At 37.1% G+C, this 15,737-nt stretch overlaps 1 long non-coding RNA gene across 1 annotated transcript in view; it reads left to right on the top strand.

The window, feature by feature from the left end:
• LOC311431386 overlaps positions 1-15,737 on the top strand; it is a 55,888-nt gene that overhangs the window by 13,868 nt on the left and 26,283 nt on the right. The window lies entirely within an intron of this gene.

Genomic DNA, 15,737 nt, shown 5'->3' on the forward strand with positions numbered 1-15,737 from the left:
TTTTTATATCAGAGGTATGGAGATGTAGCTCAATCTATAAAATGACTCTAGCTGATAAAAATAAAAGTAGCCTGTAGTCTTCATGGGTTTTGCTGTTGTTTTTTGTTTGTTTGTTTGTTTCTCAACAGTAGTTTGTTAGTTTGTTTCTCAACATGTAGTACCCCTAATGCAATCTACTTTGATCATACATGTATTTTGACTGAGGTATAGAGATATACAACCAGTTTTAATGTTCTGTAGGAAATAAGGGGCATTGCCAGTTCCAGTGCATGAAAGCATCAGCTAAGTACCTGCAACAGACCAATAGCTCTTCTCTGGCACTGTGGGCTCTGCTGCTTGAAGAACAGAAACAGAGTCCATTAGGAGTTATCTACCCTTGGATAAAGAAAATAACTCAATTTACTTGTTATGAATGAAATTAGGATGACAGTTTAGGAGCTGAAAGTTGTCTTCCACAAAGAAGATGAATGAATATCTTGCAGTACTTTTATAGGAGGAGAAGCAGTTAAGTTAGTTTGAGAAAATGTCTGGTAACTAGACTGGGAAGGCAGTACTTGATAGAGTCTTCTGTCCAGCTTCTAACACTGTATGCTTTTAAAAAACATTGATTGTTTCCCATTTAATTTAAAAATTAATGGTGCAAGAATTCAAGCTTAAAAATAAATGTTGGTATAGCTTTTTTTAGACACGTGGGTAGTATAATTAATTTTCTGACTGAGCCTCTGCCGTGACCTGGATGAGAGGTTATTTATTTTTTGCTCTGGGAAGGAAATGGGTTGAATATTCCACGGAATGTCAATTGTGCTCATATGCAATAATAAATTCAAGGCAAGATTTATGGGTCAAGTAAGATCTTTTATTAGAGCAAGTCATACAGTTGGAAGAAACAGATGATTTCAGACACATAAGCCCTCTTTCAGGTCTGAAATAGTAGTTATCTTCAAAGCTAAACACAGGTTAAGAACAATTATTCTGAGTTTAATTAGATTGTTAATCAGTTAGACTATCTGAGGGAAAATAGATAGCTGAAACTGCAGTTTCTCATGAAATTTCTGATCATTATTTCCCATTAAATTGCCAAATCTCAACTAGAAAAAAAAGTGATGTATGGTGATTTTCTGTATTGTTGTTAGGGACGATATGACTGACTTATTTCACCTGCTTATTTCTTTACCTTGACCAAGATTAGGAGACCTTGACAATCTAAAATTAATTCCTTCTGGAGAAGAGGCAAACACACAATGAATATTTGAACATAAAAGTGTGTGTTAGTATAAATGAGCTATCGAGCTCTCAGTGTGTGAATGGAATTGCACCGATGCCAAGAAAAGCAATGGCTGCACATTGCCTTCCAGCAGAAAAAAGGAAGAAGAAGAGAAAACAGTGCTGAAGGCTTTGAGGTGTTCAGAAATGTGGGATTCTTCCTAACAGAAAGTCAAAGTCTTGAGGCTTGCATGGTCTGTTAAAACATAAGAGAAGCTGTGGTTGTATCTGACCTGAAGACTTGAGACACAGCAGAAGTACCTGTTGGTCTCTACTAACTCACTGTTAAATGCATTGAATTCCATGCAATCTTCAATGTACTTACTCTAACAGCACTTGGGGGAGGTCAGTATTATCCCCATTTTATGGACAAAGAAATAAGAACCAAGGTGATTCTCTTCCCTGAGGCAAGAGATTCCAACCAGTGATGTCTGAAAAAGCAGAAAGACAAAATATCTGTCCTTATCCTTCCATGTCTCAATATTCAACTTCTTACACTTCTTGTGAGTACATGTAGTACTTCTCTTTTTGTCATTGCTGCTTCTGTGAGACTTACTGCAATTGTTTGGTTGTGTCTTCTGAAATCCGTGCTGGATTTTCCTTGGATGATAAAGCATGGAAGAGCATGTTCCTGCCCTGCAGTAAATGCTCTCTGCTCTTTTGTGCACATGGCCTCAGGACTTTCAGCAATGCTTAGACTCAAGAACACAGCCTTGTTCTATCACCTTGGCATGTGTGACCCATATTAAAAAAATTACCACCTCTGTTCACATCTTCTGTACTTGAAAATCTTAATTCCCTCATGTAAGGGAGGTACTTAATTCAACACTCCTACAGTGAGAATATTTAATTTTAGAATGTAACATGCAGGTATTTTATTTTATGTTTTCATATTATTAAAGGTATTTAAATAACTGGAGCTATGTAAAATTCTGTATCCTCAGGTTAAAAAAAAAAATCAAATAAGCAAATACACACAAAACCAACCAGCCAACAACAACAAAAAAAACTCTATCACATTTGCTATCCAGATCTGTGACCTTGATAGACCGTAAGGGTAGCTATTCTTTAAAACTGATAAAGGCAAACAGTTGTATCTCACAAACAGCAATTTTGTATTAGACATTCTGTTATTATCCAATGAGTATTCTTGGCTCTAGTACGTCTTTTTGATTTTTGATTGTGTATCCTCACAATCCACAAAGCAAATAGACATCTGAAGGTGTCTTTAGCATAACTCCATTTATTTGAACATTCTGATTAATGACAAATGTTTGGCTATGGGGTGGCAAGCGGACTTACTCTTACCTCTGTCTGGTAACACAGCCTAAATTCAGTCAACTGGAGATAAACATAAAGCTCTAATACACCCTTACACTAACCAAGTTTGTCATTATTTATATAAATTTAGGAGAAAAATGTGTCTCACTCTTAGGGTCAGATATTTTTTGCCAAGTTGCTGGCCAGATCAATACCAACTGTGATTCTGGGAAGTACATCACTATAATTAGTAATAAATGGAATATAAACAATGTGCTAACTAGTGGACAAGCATTTGTAAATATTTTAACGATGGAAGAATAAAGCCAATATTGTAATTAGAATACTATTAGAATACATAGAACACTGGAGTCACAAATAAAAATTGGTAGCCTTAAATAAAATTGAGGAGGTTTATTGTAGTTTCATTGTACCAATAATTTTACAAACAGTCTCCTTGCATCATGGAAATTAAAAAAAAAAATAAAAAATCAAACAACCAACAAACCAACTCTGCAAGGAACTTGTTTTGATTTGAGACATTTTCAGAGGGCTATTTTAATTTAATTAATGAAAAATCATAGGTTAATTGCTTTCAGCTTTAATGTGAGGGTATTATGCATGCAGGCATATTTTATTTATATCTTGACTGTTTGATGTACACAATCAATTCAAAAAGGGATAATGAAGAAGTGTTCCACCCTGTGTAGAATAGTAATTAGGGACTCTAGTGCAGTTTTTTTTTTATTATTAATTGTGCAGTTCTGTAAACATGTTTGACATAATGCTGAGAAAAGCATTTGTCAAATTTTGCTATTCTCCTCTTTTCTTCTTACTTCTTCCCGTCTTTTCTACCCCCATCCTTTTTCCCATTTAGTCAAAACGCATGCTATGGTATTAACCCTCGCTGTCTCAGCAGTATTCTGACTTCATATGACAGATGTACAACAGTCAACAAGACATCAAGGAAAAGCTCCCCCTTGAAGAGCCTGTCATGGGAAGTATGTACATAGTAGTAGTAATAGTAATGTTAAGATTGGTGGGTTTGGAAGGGTCTATAATACCTCATTTTCTAGATAATTTGAAATAAGTGTGTCATATTGGTCATAGAGAAACTTCTATATGTACAAGGTACCTCTTAAAACAGATCTCACAAAGAGGATAATAGTCTTCAAGAAACTCCTGAAGAGCATCCTTATTTTATCCTGGGTCATTTCATGGCATAAGTGAAAGGTTTTGTTGCCTTCAGCTGAGACACAGGTTCTAACCATGCACCCTAACATCCTCTCATGTTCTGAGCATTTGAAGATGATCTTTTTTGAGGTTACTTGCTTCAGAATTAATTTGGAAGGGATATCTTGGAACCAGACCAGTTTTATCTGCTCCCCAGACTATTCTTAGGGTCTTTTTCTACTCCAAAAGGTCTCATGGTAACACTATCAATTTGTTTTCTTGAGTGAAATTCCTCAGCTCCTGCTGTGATAAAACTCAGAATAACAGTCTTTATTCATGCAGTCTGTAAAGACTATGCAATGCTGTCACATGGAAATAATTCCTTAGGGCAACATTGGCACTACATATGATGATGTAAGGAAACGACTGAGCATGTGCAGCTGAATAGAGATCGTCTAGGTCCAGAGTATTATAAACTTGAGACTATTTTTAAGGTAAATAACAGCCAATATTTGGTCCACAGGGAACTACCACAGCTGCTCATGTCAAACCCTCTGTGGGTTACTACAGAATTAAAGGCGTGTTTGTCTTGCTGCAGGTGATCTGATAAAATATTACCTAATCTTGAGAGGTATGAACCCTCACCAAGAGAGTTGTTTCTGACATATTTTTGAATGTTGGAAGTATAGATAAAATAATTAAATAAGGACATTGAAAACACACTCAAAGTCTCTAATTCTCTTGAATAAAGCAGGGTAGAAGTGAAATGACCATCTGAATTCATTGTTTTTTGGTGCATGCTGGAGAATGACAAGTGGCAGAAAAAAAAGGTACCTGAGTTCACATGTGCACATGCATGTGAACACTCTTCTTTGTCTTGCTATCTTGGAACTTCAAGACCAGGAAATAGTGCATGATGTCAGCAGTTCTTTGATGGTCTCCTTCTGACAGCATGTGGTAGAAGTATTACTTCAAACGTCAGAACTGTAGTGTAAATGGTGGGCTATGGATTCTTAGCAAGAGTAGTCTTTACTTCAGTGGTACCAGCCTTCTCTACCTCCCTGACTTCCTCAGTGTCTGAAGACTGAACTGATTGACATTTGGTAGCTTTTTGGTAATTGTGTTGTTATTGCATGATGGCAAAGCGATGCCTGGAGTTCTTGTTCTATAGTTGGATTTACACACATTCATGTCGACATGGTCTCCTTTTTCTTATCTGACATAACAAGGAACATATAATCGTAGTTTGTATCAGTTGCCTGGCTCAATAGACACTCTCCAATGGGAGAAGACAGACAAAAAGTGTCTTACACATAGAGGACATGGATGCTGAAACCACAAATGACTTACAAACTGCTGTTCTTTTCCCAACAGAAAAAAAAATGCATTGTTTGATTCTTTCATTTTGTTTCAACACAGTATAATCAATTCCACATACATGATGAGCTTCTTTTAAATACTCAGATCCCAGAGGAAGATCCTCTAGTTTCATTTGGCTTTTCTTGGAATGATCTGAGTCCTCACAATAAGATAATAAAGTCTTGTTAATTCATACTTACTAGGCTATTGTATTTGAAAGAATTTCAGACGTCATAAGTAATGGCTTATCTTAGATTTCTAGCTTACCTTTATAAGGAAATATCTAAAGCTTTTTACAAACAGAAATGAAGCTTGAAAATCACCTGAAATAGTGTCATTCAAGGGCAAGTCCACTCTTTTGTCCTGTGAAAAAATAAAACTAAACCTGTTAAATAAACATTAATGGTGAAGAAACCTAAGAATCTATCAATGTTAAATTACCGGCAACAATGATTTTTTTTTTTTTTTTTAGATGGTCACCTGTTATTTTCCAACTCTAGTTTAATGCCATCTCCTAGAAAAGGCAACAAACTATGACTATATCACTAAATTAACTGAATAATGAGACAGATTTCACGAGGAGTAGAACTCACATCTTTCTTCATATAGAAAGAGACAAAAGTTCACCTAAGTACTTCTATAATACAGTCACTGAACAGAATTTCTCTGTGTTTATATCTCTATAATTAAAACCATTGGTTTCCTTAAAACCTGCCAGGTAAACTGAAGGAGGTTGCATGTCCAATGAGCAATTACTTCAATAATCTAGATTTGAGTTTCTTGAATTCCTGACTGTGTATGGTTTACATGATCCTTGCAATTAATACTTCTTGACCTATATTCTAGTGATGTGAATATGAAATTTTAAGCCATCTGCTCCTGGTCTAATTATTTTCTTTAATAGCTTAGGCAAGCCCCTAAAATTTTAATTATCCATTTTGTCATCGGTAAAATTTTCAGAGTTTGAATGAGGCCTATTAGTGGACATGAAGATAGATCACTGTTGAGCATGAAAATGCTACCTCAAAAAGGACCTGAGTTATTACCTACTTGGATATAAGATCATCTAAGTTTCTAAAATTGTAAAAATGATTTATCTATAAAAAGTAATAATTTTTGATTGAAACATGGCATCTATTTTTAGAGATTTTGTTATCCTGGTTTCTATATGTGGCAGAGAAAACAATGCAAACCTGGCTAATTTGTCTCACTCGTTGTTTCTCTTTACTTTTAAAATTATCTTAACTCTAATTCTAGCACTGTATTTATTGAGCATAAGCAACCAAGCTCTGACTGTTGCTATACTTTTGACTACTTAGATAAATAAGTTTACTAACACCTGAAATTTATGTCCTATTTAAGTAATTACTTGATCATATTTCCTCCTGAAATATACTAAATATACTGAAATACACTAAACAGCTTTAGCTTCTCACAGTAATTAGGTTTTCTAGTTACTGAATTAATTCTTGGAGCCCTCTTTCTTGAATTTCTCATGTGATAAACTTAGGAGCCATTAGCAGATTTTGCTAATGATCTCACTGTAGTGTAAACACCTCCTAGTTTCTATCTGACATTCCCTTGATCACTCAGTCAAGGGCCACATTTGCTTCTTTAGCTGCCACATGACACCATGTCTACTCTTGTGACCGCAAAACAATTTCTGAAGTATTTTCCTCTCTCATAAATATGTAAAATACCTTGATTTGTAGATTAAGTTTTATTAAAATGCATATTGCTAAAATAAGCCATTTTCTCTCTGGAACTGATCTGTCCTTGTTAATGAGTGTAGAAATTTTTATCTTATTGGCAAAATCTACCTTCAAAATCTTCCTCTTGACTGTTAAATATAGCAAAGGACTAAGAAAAATTACTGCTTAAAATATGCCCAGAAGATTATGCTTTACTATTTTAAGATTTATAGATTTACCTGGTTTTAATCCATTTGATGTTTTCTAGATAGTGCTGACCAGTCTTTCAGAAAATAAATTAGTTAACTGAAATTCAGAAAGAAAACTATTAATTTCATCAGACTGAAGGAAGACTAAGTCAGAAACATTTCAGAAGCTAAAGTATATCTATCTGTCTTGGGTAGCCAAATTATCTCATTAAAAATGATGCAAATTTTGTTGGACAACATCTGTTTTCCATCACAGATGTAAAGATATCAACTAATCACTTTTTACACAATATGTATCAAAATCTTTTGCTACTTTTGCATCACTGAAAATATTACCATGCTGACGTAGTATTATGCTCTACCTTGTATTATAATATGAATTTATACAATTGCATGTGTGATAAACTCCAACCCCAGTAGACCATTCTGTCTACTGTAGAATGCTGATTGATTTTGGTAATTGGTGGAAAATAGGGAGGAAAACTGTTAAGGAGGGCAGGCAGATGGATATGCATGGTAACAGATTACATTGGAAGCAAATATTCTCATAATTATATTACATTATTATATTAGGTAGGTCCCTTCCAACTAAGGTATTCTATTCTATTCTATTCTATTCTATTCTATTCTATTCTATTCTATTCTATTCTATTCTATTCTATTCTATTCTATTCTATTCTATCCTATCCTATTCTATCCTATCCTATTCCTGCCTGGTAAGCAGAATAAGAAAGAAGAGAACAGAGACAGAATTAAAAAAGAAAAAAAAAAAGTACTCCCCAGTGTTTGTTGTTTTTGCTGTAGAAGAAAAGAGGGTTGCGAGGAATAAGTCCAGGAAAACTTTAAAATGCTGCATTCTGGGGACAACCTACCAAAAGGAGAGCTGAAAGTCTCTGAGCTCACTGGGCTCTATTTAGAGGGCTGTGGATTGATGGGGTTGTGAACCCCTCTGAGGGGTAGGTGTTGTGAGCTGTCCCAGCTCTGGTAATTAGATAGGTTCAGCAGTCTTTATGAGAGGCTTACGTTTACTGATTAATGTTCCACTTGTGCACAGATGTGATTTAGCTTTCTGCTGAATAAACACAACATGAGGATGGAAAGGTGATAACTGCCATACTCAGCAAAAAAAGAAGGAGCCTATAAATATGCCAGTGGGTCAATAGAAGTGATTTCATTCTGCCTTCACAAGACTGCTGATGAAGTCTGACAGGGAGCTCTACTTCATTAATGCATCACAATGGTGAAGAAAGCCTGAAGGGCAAAAAGAGCCACCTGCAGCAGATTGGAGCCTGGGCTGCAGCTGTCAGAGAACAGCCAGGGAGAAATGAAAAGGGCTGCAACAAGGAAATAAAGAGGATATCATAGGCAGATAGGGTGTGTTTTCCCTCCTGCCTGAAACGGTTGATAGGGGAGGTGCAGTACTCAGGGCACTGACTGCAGATGAAGCTGTATTGTCGATCAGAAACAATTTGGGGAGGAAGGCCTAGCGGTGTGAAAAACATTTTAGTTATGGCACTGAACAGAAAGTACTGAGTCTGAGTTTGGGTAAATAAAGATGAGTTTAATGATTCATTAAAAAGTAGGAATGTCTACTGTAGAAAAAATTGGTCAGACTGCAGTAATAATAATAATAATAATAAATAAAAAAAATAAAGAATTCACTTGGGAGGAAGCACTGGGAGCAGTATCAGATAGTCTGTATATAGTGGATAATTACTGTTACATTTGTTCCTTTTCTAAAGGTCTTTCCATAAACATTTGCTAATGGCTGCTGCCTGTACTGGTTTCCCATCCTCCTGAAACTAAAATTCCTGTCTTGCATGGGAGAAGTATGTGACTGAATAACCAAAGTAGTGCAGAGGATGAATAAAGGAAAAAAAGAGAAGGATGTGGTGGCCATATGCTAAAAATAGTCTCCATGAAAGCCACCCATGGAGGAGGTTGAAGCTGTGCCATCATGATGTGTCCTAGCACACATCAAAGTAGGTATCAGAAAACAGTCCTGTGGTCACCAGGATCCATTGGGCTTCCTATGCCTGAAGCCATAGGTCAACAACCACAGGGAAGCTGATGAAAAGGCCCTGTTGCTTTGTGGTTCCTTGGCTGGGAAGCACATAAATGAATGAATAAGGACAGATGTTCAGCCAGGACCTAGGCAGAAACACCTGATCCATTCTCAGAAATTTTAGCCTGAGTCATCCATATCCACTGTTACATTTTCATGTGGGCACAAATTCTGATCCACACACAACTACAGAGAAACTCTGAAACACCCTGGCTCTTCTGAGATCAGGATTAAACCCACACTGTCTCTGGCTCTTTATCCATCTCCCATTCCTTGCAAGCCTGATCCTGTCTCTAACTGCTGGATCATAAGAGAGTCATCTATGCTCTGCTTGTTAGCTGTCTGCTTTTATTTTATTTTATTTTATTTTATTTTATTTTATTTTATTTTATTTTATTTTATTTTATTTTATTTTATTTTATTTTATTTTATTTTATTTTACTTTATTTTATTTTATTTTATTTTATTTTATTTTATTTTATTTTATTTTATTTTATTTTATTTTATTTTATTTTATTTTTCCCTATTGTGTTTCCATCCTATATGCACAGTGGCAGGAAGGAGATACAGGCAGATTGCTTACTGATCCTTTTGAATGCTTTCAGAAAATCCCAGGATTTCTTATTCTCCTTTTATCCTGCTGGGCTGTCTTTCTCCATCACTATGGTTTCTATATAGATAATTATTACTTACAGGCAGAAGTAAATTACTTACTTTCACTAACGGAAAATATCTGAACTTTCAGCAATGTGTTTCAAAATGATTTTTTTTTCTGCCTCCAACACTTGTAAGTAGACAGAGGCAAAAGCTGAATCTATCACCTGTGGTACTTCCAATTTTCCTCAGAAAAATGCCACTGTTGTTATACTACATTTTAAATGAGATGGTCTGCCACAAAGCTGACTTCCTGAGGTGAAAAAGAAAATCCTTAATATAAAGATATTACACTAGAGAGGAGGCCATTGAATATATTTTTGTACAAGCCACAGCTTGGGAGATTAAAATTAGAGACACTTAGAAAAATGCTCATAATCTACAGAGGGCAGAGATCAGTATTATATAGCCCTGAATCCTCCCCAGCTGACAGTTCCTCTCTTGGCTATTCAGTGACTAATGACATATTCAGATGACACAGCTTGAGCTGCAAACACTTATGAGGATGGTGAAGTCAAGAAAAGAAACTTAGAAAAGCTAAAAACAGACTGAGAGCAGCCACCAGGCATGAAGAACAGCTATTTCCTTTGTTGGAGAGAGAAATTAACTCTCTTTATAGGAGCATCATTCCCTACTGTGCCGTGGGATTGGGACTTTGTAAGGGAGAGGGTTGAAGTCTTCACCCAAGTATGGACTGCCAGGCGCCACATATAAATGAGGCTAATGGGCCACTCAAGGTCACTGTAGGAGCAAGTTTCCTATGGTACCAGATCCACCAGGACAATTCATAGCTGTTCCAGAATTGTCCATTGTCTTATCCTAAGGCCCCTGAGCTCAGGAGGAATGGGTTTATCCTTTCAACGGATCTTATCCATGACCTCTCTTTCCTTTGGGACTTCACAGGGTATGCTGATCCAGGCATGTGACAGAACCTGCAAATGTGGAAAGTGTATGACTGGGGGAACCAGTGATATGATGACTGCCCTTCTCCTTGTATGATGGGGCAGGGATGAGGGATGTGGCAAACCACACACAAGAGGTGCTGTTATGGGCTCTCTGAGTTTCCCCAGATCAGTTGCCAAAAGAGCACTCAAGGGAAAGTGTCTTCCCACAAAGGCCCTTTTGAGGAATGCTACTTTTGAAGCAAAGTCCTGGAGCTAGGGTGATCATGGCAGTCCTTGGCAGCATAGTAAAGATTCATATTGACATAAGCGAGCTTTAACATTTGGCTGACAGCTCTGGTCAACTTTACCACCCTTCAAAATTAATAATTTGGACTGTGCAACAACTAGATGAAAAAGTACTAAACTCAGTGAAGTTAGAAAAAACAGCAATGGTCAAGTAACATCATAAGTCTGACATCTGACTTAAGCACATGTCTGACAAGAACTATTATAATTGAGCTGCAATTGATCAGTCATTCTGCTCTCAGCTTATACCCAGAAACAATAACCCATATCCTGGATCTCACCAGCTGACAAAATGACCAGGCTTCCTAGCCAGGCAAATACATTGTGTGCAGTGCAAGAAGCAACATTCCTGTTACTGTGCCTCCGAGGATGACACGTTATTGCAGCTCATAGTTGTGTGAGAGGGTTGTGTATGCATGTATGCCTGTGTTTATAGGGCTGTGTATAACTGATCTTGAGATACTGCATCTTTCCAGCTCTGCCTCCCAACAAAGGGAGAGAATTCTACAGCCTTGCACAAAATGAATATAGGACACACATGTTGCATTTGGGGGCTGATGTCTCAAAAGACAAACTGCACCCACTGGTATAAATTGGCCCCTTATGAGAACAGAAAAACCCCAAGACATTGTTCTGCAGACTCAGTGCAGAGTATCTGCACTCCCAGCTGGGATTTGAGCTCATGGTTCCCAGGAGCACCAAGTCAATACTTTAAAGTAGGTGTATTAGAGCTAAGTGCCATGTTGGCTGCTGCTGCAAAGCCTCATATAAATGTTACACCTCACTCTGCAAGGCAAAAAATGTTTGGTTTCTGAGTTTATTAATATATAATGAGGATATGGTATAATTAATATAGTTTTGATTTTCCTATAAATTCGCATTACTAATAAGAATGCAAAGTAATTACTCAAAAAACCTTTTCAACAAATGGCAGTTTTCACTGATTAAAAATGGAGTTTGTGTTTTAAGTGTTATTTACGGGTTTGCTGAAATGAATAATTGTTAGGTTATTGAGCTACAAGATAATTAAGAAAAGTGTTTTTACTTAAACACACACGTCAGAAGCTAAATTGGAGAGCTTAGACACATGCAATGCCCTTAAAAAATAAATATATATACATTTATATCTTAGAAATCCTGTACCACTTGCACCACTTGAAGAGAGGAAAATGAAAGATTTTTTGTTTCAATAATAAGATTTGAACATTCTGAACAATTAGTTTGTGTATTCAGGTCATGAAGTTTTTGTGTAATCTGGAATAGCATTACAAAAGTATTTTCTGTCGTGGTTTAACCCGGCCGGCAGCTAAACACCACACAGCCGTTCGCTCACCCTCTCCCCTCCCTCTCTGGGACGGGGGAGAGAAATGGAAACTGAAGCCCGTGAGCTGAGATAAAGACAGTTTAATAAGACAGGAAAATAATAATAACAAAAATAATAATAACAATAATAATAATAATAATACAATGGTGATAATAGGAAAGTAATAAAAATATGTACAAACAAGTGGTGCACAATGCAATTGCTCACCACCCGCTGACCGAAGCCCAGCCTAACACCGAGCAGTCCGGCCCCCTCCCCCCGGCTAGCCACCCCTATATATTGTTTAGCATGACGTCAGATGGTATGGAATACCCCTTTGGCTAGTTCGGGTCACCTGTCCTGGGTCTGTCCCCTCCCAGCTCTTGCTGCACCCCCAGCCTGCCTGTTGGCAGGACAGAGCAAAAGGCTGAGATGTCCTTGGCTTGGTATAAGCACTGCTCTGCAACAATTAAAACATCGGGGTGTTATCAGCACTCTTCTCATCCTAAGCCAAAACACAGCATTCCACCAGCTACTAGGAAGAAAATTAATTCTGTTCTAACTGAAACCAGGACATTTTGTTCACTCATTAAAGAATTAACATTTGACATGTTCCTAGAAAATGATGTTTTGGTGATATTTTGCATATGCATATTGGTGTTAACCCACTTTGTGTTGATTTAGAGCCATCTTAAAATTTTAAATTTTAGCCTTAACAGGTGTACATGTAAACTGGTACATGACCAAGCTGCATGTAATTCGGATGCATTCTTCATATTGCTGTATTTGTGGAGAACTCAATACAGTTGTTCATACCTGCTTTTCTTTGAAATTGCTTAATTAAAGATATTTTGGTCCTAAATCTGAAGGGTAGATTCTTTAAGACTATATCTCACACAAACTTTTTCAAACTTCAGAACAGCGGAATAAGCTGTCCCAGAATGATCAAGCACCGATTTTGAATGTTAAGTCCTTGAAGTGCATTTTCTGGTTGATGTGAGAAACGACAGGAACATTGGAATACTTTCATTTATAAACGGTAGGTGTCCTTTATGTGTGCTGACCCAGTTTGTAACAGGTTTGAGTCTGTATCTGTGTTCTTTAAGAGGTGTTTTAGTTTTTGTGTCCCTCATGTAATAACTATACAGTATCCAAAACTTACAGAACCTTCCCAGCAAGGCAGTTTTTTCAAATTGTAGAGATGAGATTTTCTACCATAAAAATCTGGTAGGTGATACAACTTTGAACATGTGTTGCTGGAAATTTTGGAGTCCTTCAGTGGCATGTCTCAACTGGAGAGGACTAATGGAGTACCATGAAAGCATTTTTTTTTTTTTAATTTAATATAAGTCTATGGGAGAGAAGAGTGTCCTAGTAAACAATATAGCAAATGCATGAAGAAGACATTAGAGAACATGTTAACAGGATTGCCCTTTTCTCTTTCTTATGTCAGTTCTTTGTAATTTGAAGTCCAGCAATCAAGTTTATAGGTAATTTCTTCTTCTGTTACCATAACCCTGGGCTCAGTGACTTCTCAGTTCTGGTGCTAGTAGGCTCATGATCATAGTTAGCCTCTTCAATCTCCTTCTTTGCTTTCTTTGAGGCAATGAAGCAGTTTGCTTCAACTAGAGTTAATAAATGTGTTAATGAGAAGTTTAGGACATCTCAGGTGAAAATATTATTTATCTCTTATCTGGTAGTGTAGTCATAGAATAGTCAATACAACATGATCATGTTTTCCTCATTAAATGCTTCCTCATTTACAGTGTATTGGTTTCCTATCCAATCTTGGAACCAAACTATCAAATACCAAATGATCTTGAAGTTTACAATTAGGTAGAATGAAAATGCTGGAAATGGGAAGACCCTCAATAATTCCATGGCATCAGAAAATTAAATTTCTGCAATAACAGATTACGATATAATGAGGTCACATTAGAGGAATAAGAGACCCAGATGCCTCAATGATTTAATCTGTCTCTTCCTGTAGGCCTGCACCTAATTTTAATGAATATTTTGATAGATAACATATTTGGTTCAAAATAGGTCTTTAAAGACAGTTGTGAGAGTATTATATTTTAAAGATGCTATGATAGAAATTCATTTCATTAACTGCCTGATAAGAAAAAAATTACTCTACAAACGTACTGGTATCAGACACACTATTATGACCCATCTGCTCTTATTGAGTAAAGTGACAGTAATATATCTTTATTGGTCTGTTCCTTGAATGCTGTAGAGGCTCATTTTCCTTGTCTAATGAAAAGAGAAGTGAAACTAATGAAACAGGTACTGCATATGCTTCAACTTCAGGAGAGGGAACAGAACATCAAGTGAAAACCTCTGTAAAGAGAATAGTCATGTGTAAATATATGTATGCAAGACCACAAAAGAGAAAAATAAATCCCAATCCAAGAGCAGTTTTACTTTTTTTTTTTCTTTTTCTGTTAATCAAATATTTTTTTTGGTCTAATGGTAAAGACCCTAAGGAAGTCTCAAACACATTTTCACCCTTTTGAGATGAGTTACACCTGAGTTGGAGGAAAAACAATCTTGTTTACAATGTACTTATTTATATCACAGCTCTGAAATGTTTCCTTTTTTACTGTGAAGCTAGCTGAGGACCAAATACAGGGAGATCTGTACTGAATCGTCTCAGGTGGAGTGTGGTATCCCTTTTTCATTATTGTTTGATCTATTCAATCCTGGTGTGTTAAGACAGTGCCCATCACTCTGGTATACAGCTTCTTGTATAATTATAGAATCATAGAATTATTAAGGTTGGAAAAGACCTCTAAGTTCATCTGGTCCAACTATCCCCCTACCACCAATGTCACCCACTAAACCATGTCCCTAAGCACCACATCCAACCTTTCCTTAAACATCCCCAGGGACAGTGACTCTACCACCTGCCTGGGCAACCTGTTTCAATGCCTGACTGCTCCTTCTGAGAAGAAACGTCTCCTAATTTCCAAACTAAAGATTTCCTGGCACAACTTGAGGCCATTCCCTTTAGTCCTTTCACTGGCTATTTGTGAGAAAAGGCCGACCCCCAGCTCCCCACCACCTCCTTTCAGGTAGTTGTGGAGAGCAATAAGGTCTCCCCTGAGCCTTCTTTTCTCCAGACTAAACAACACCAGTTCCCTCAGCCCCTCCACATAAGATTTGTGTTCCAGACACTTCACCAGCTTTGTTGTCCTTCTCTGGACATGCTCCAGGGCCTCGAAGTCCTTCTTGTACTGAGGGGCCCAAAACTGAATACAGTACTTGAGGTGCAGCCTCACCAGAGCAGAGTACAGGGGGATGATCACCTCCCTGGTCCTGTTGGCTACACTATTCCTGATACAAGGTAGGATGCTGTTGGCCTTCTTGGCCACCTGTTCATCACAACATTTCCAACATCCATGTTTTTTCTTGTGGTTCAGTTTAGCTATGTATTTTCAAACACATCTGCTTTTAACTAAAATGGTAATGATGTGTGATGCAGCAGCTTTGCAGATACCCTGAGTCCACACCTTTCAATCATCTGCTATCCTTTCTTCCATAAGAACATGTCATTCACCTCAAAAT

The sequence above is a fragment of the Aythya ferina genome (assembly GCF_964211825.1).
Source record: "Aythya ferina genome assembly, chromosome: 2".
NCBI classification, from domain to species: Eukaryota; Metazoa; Chordata; class Aves; order Anseriformes; family Anatidae; genus Aythya; species Aythya ferina.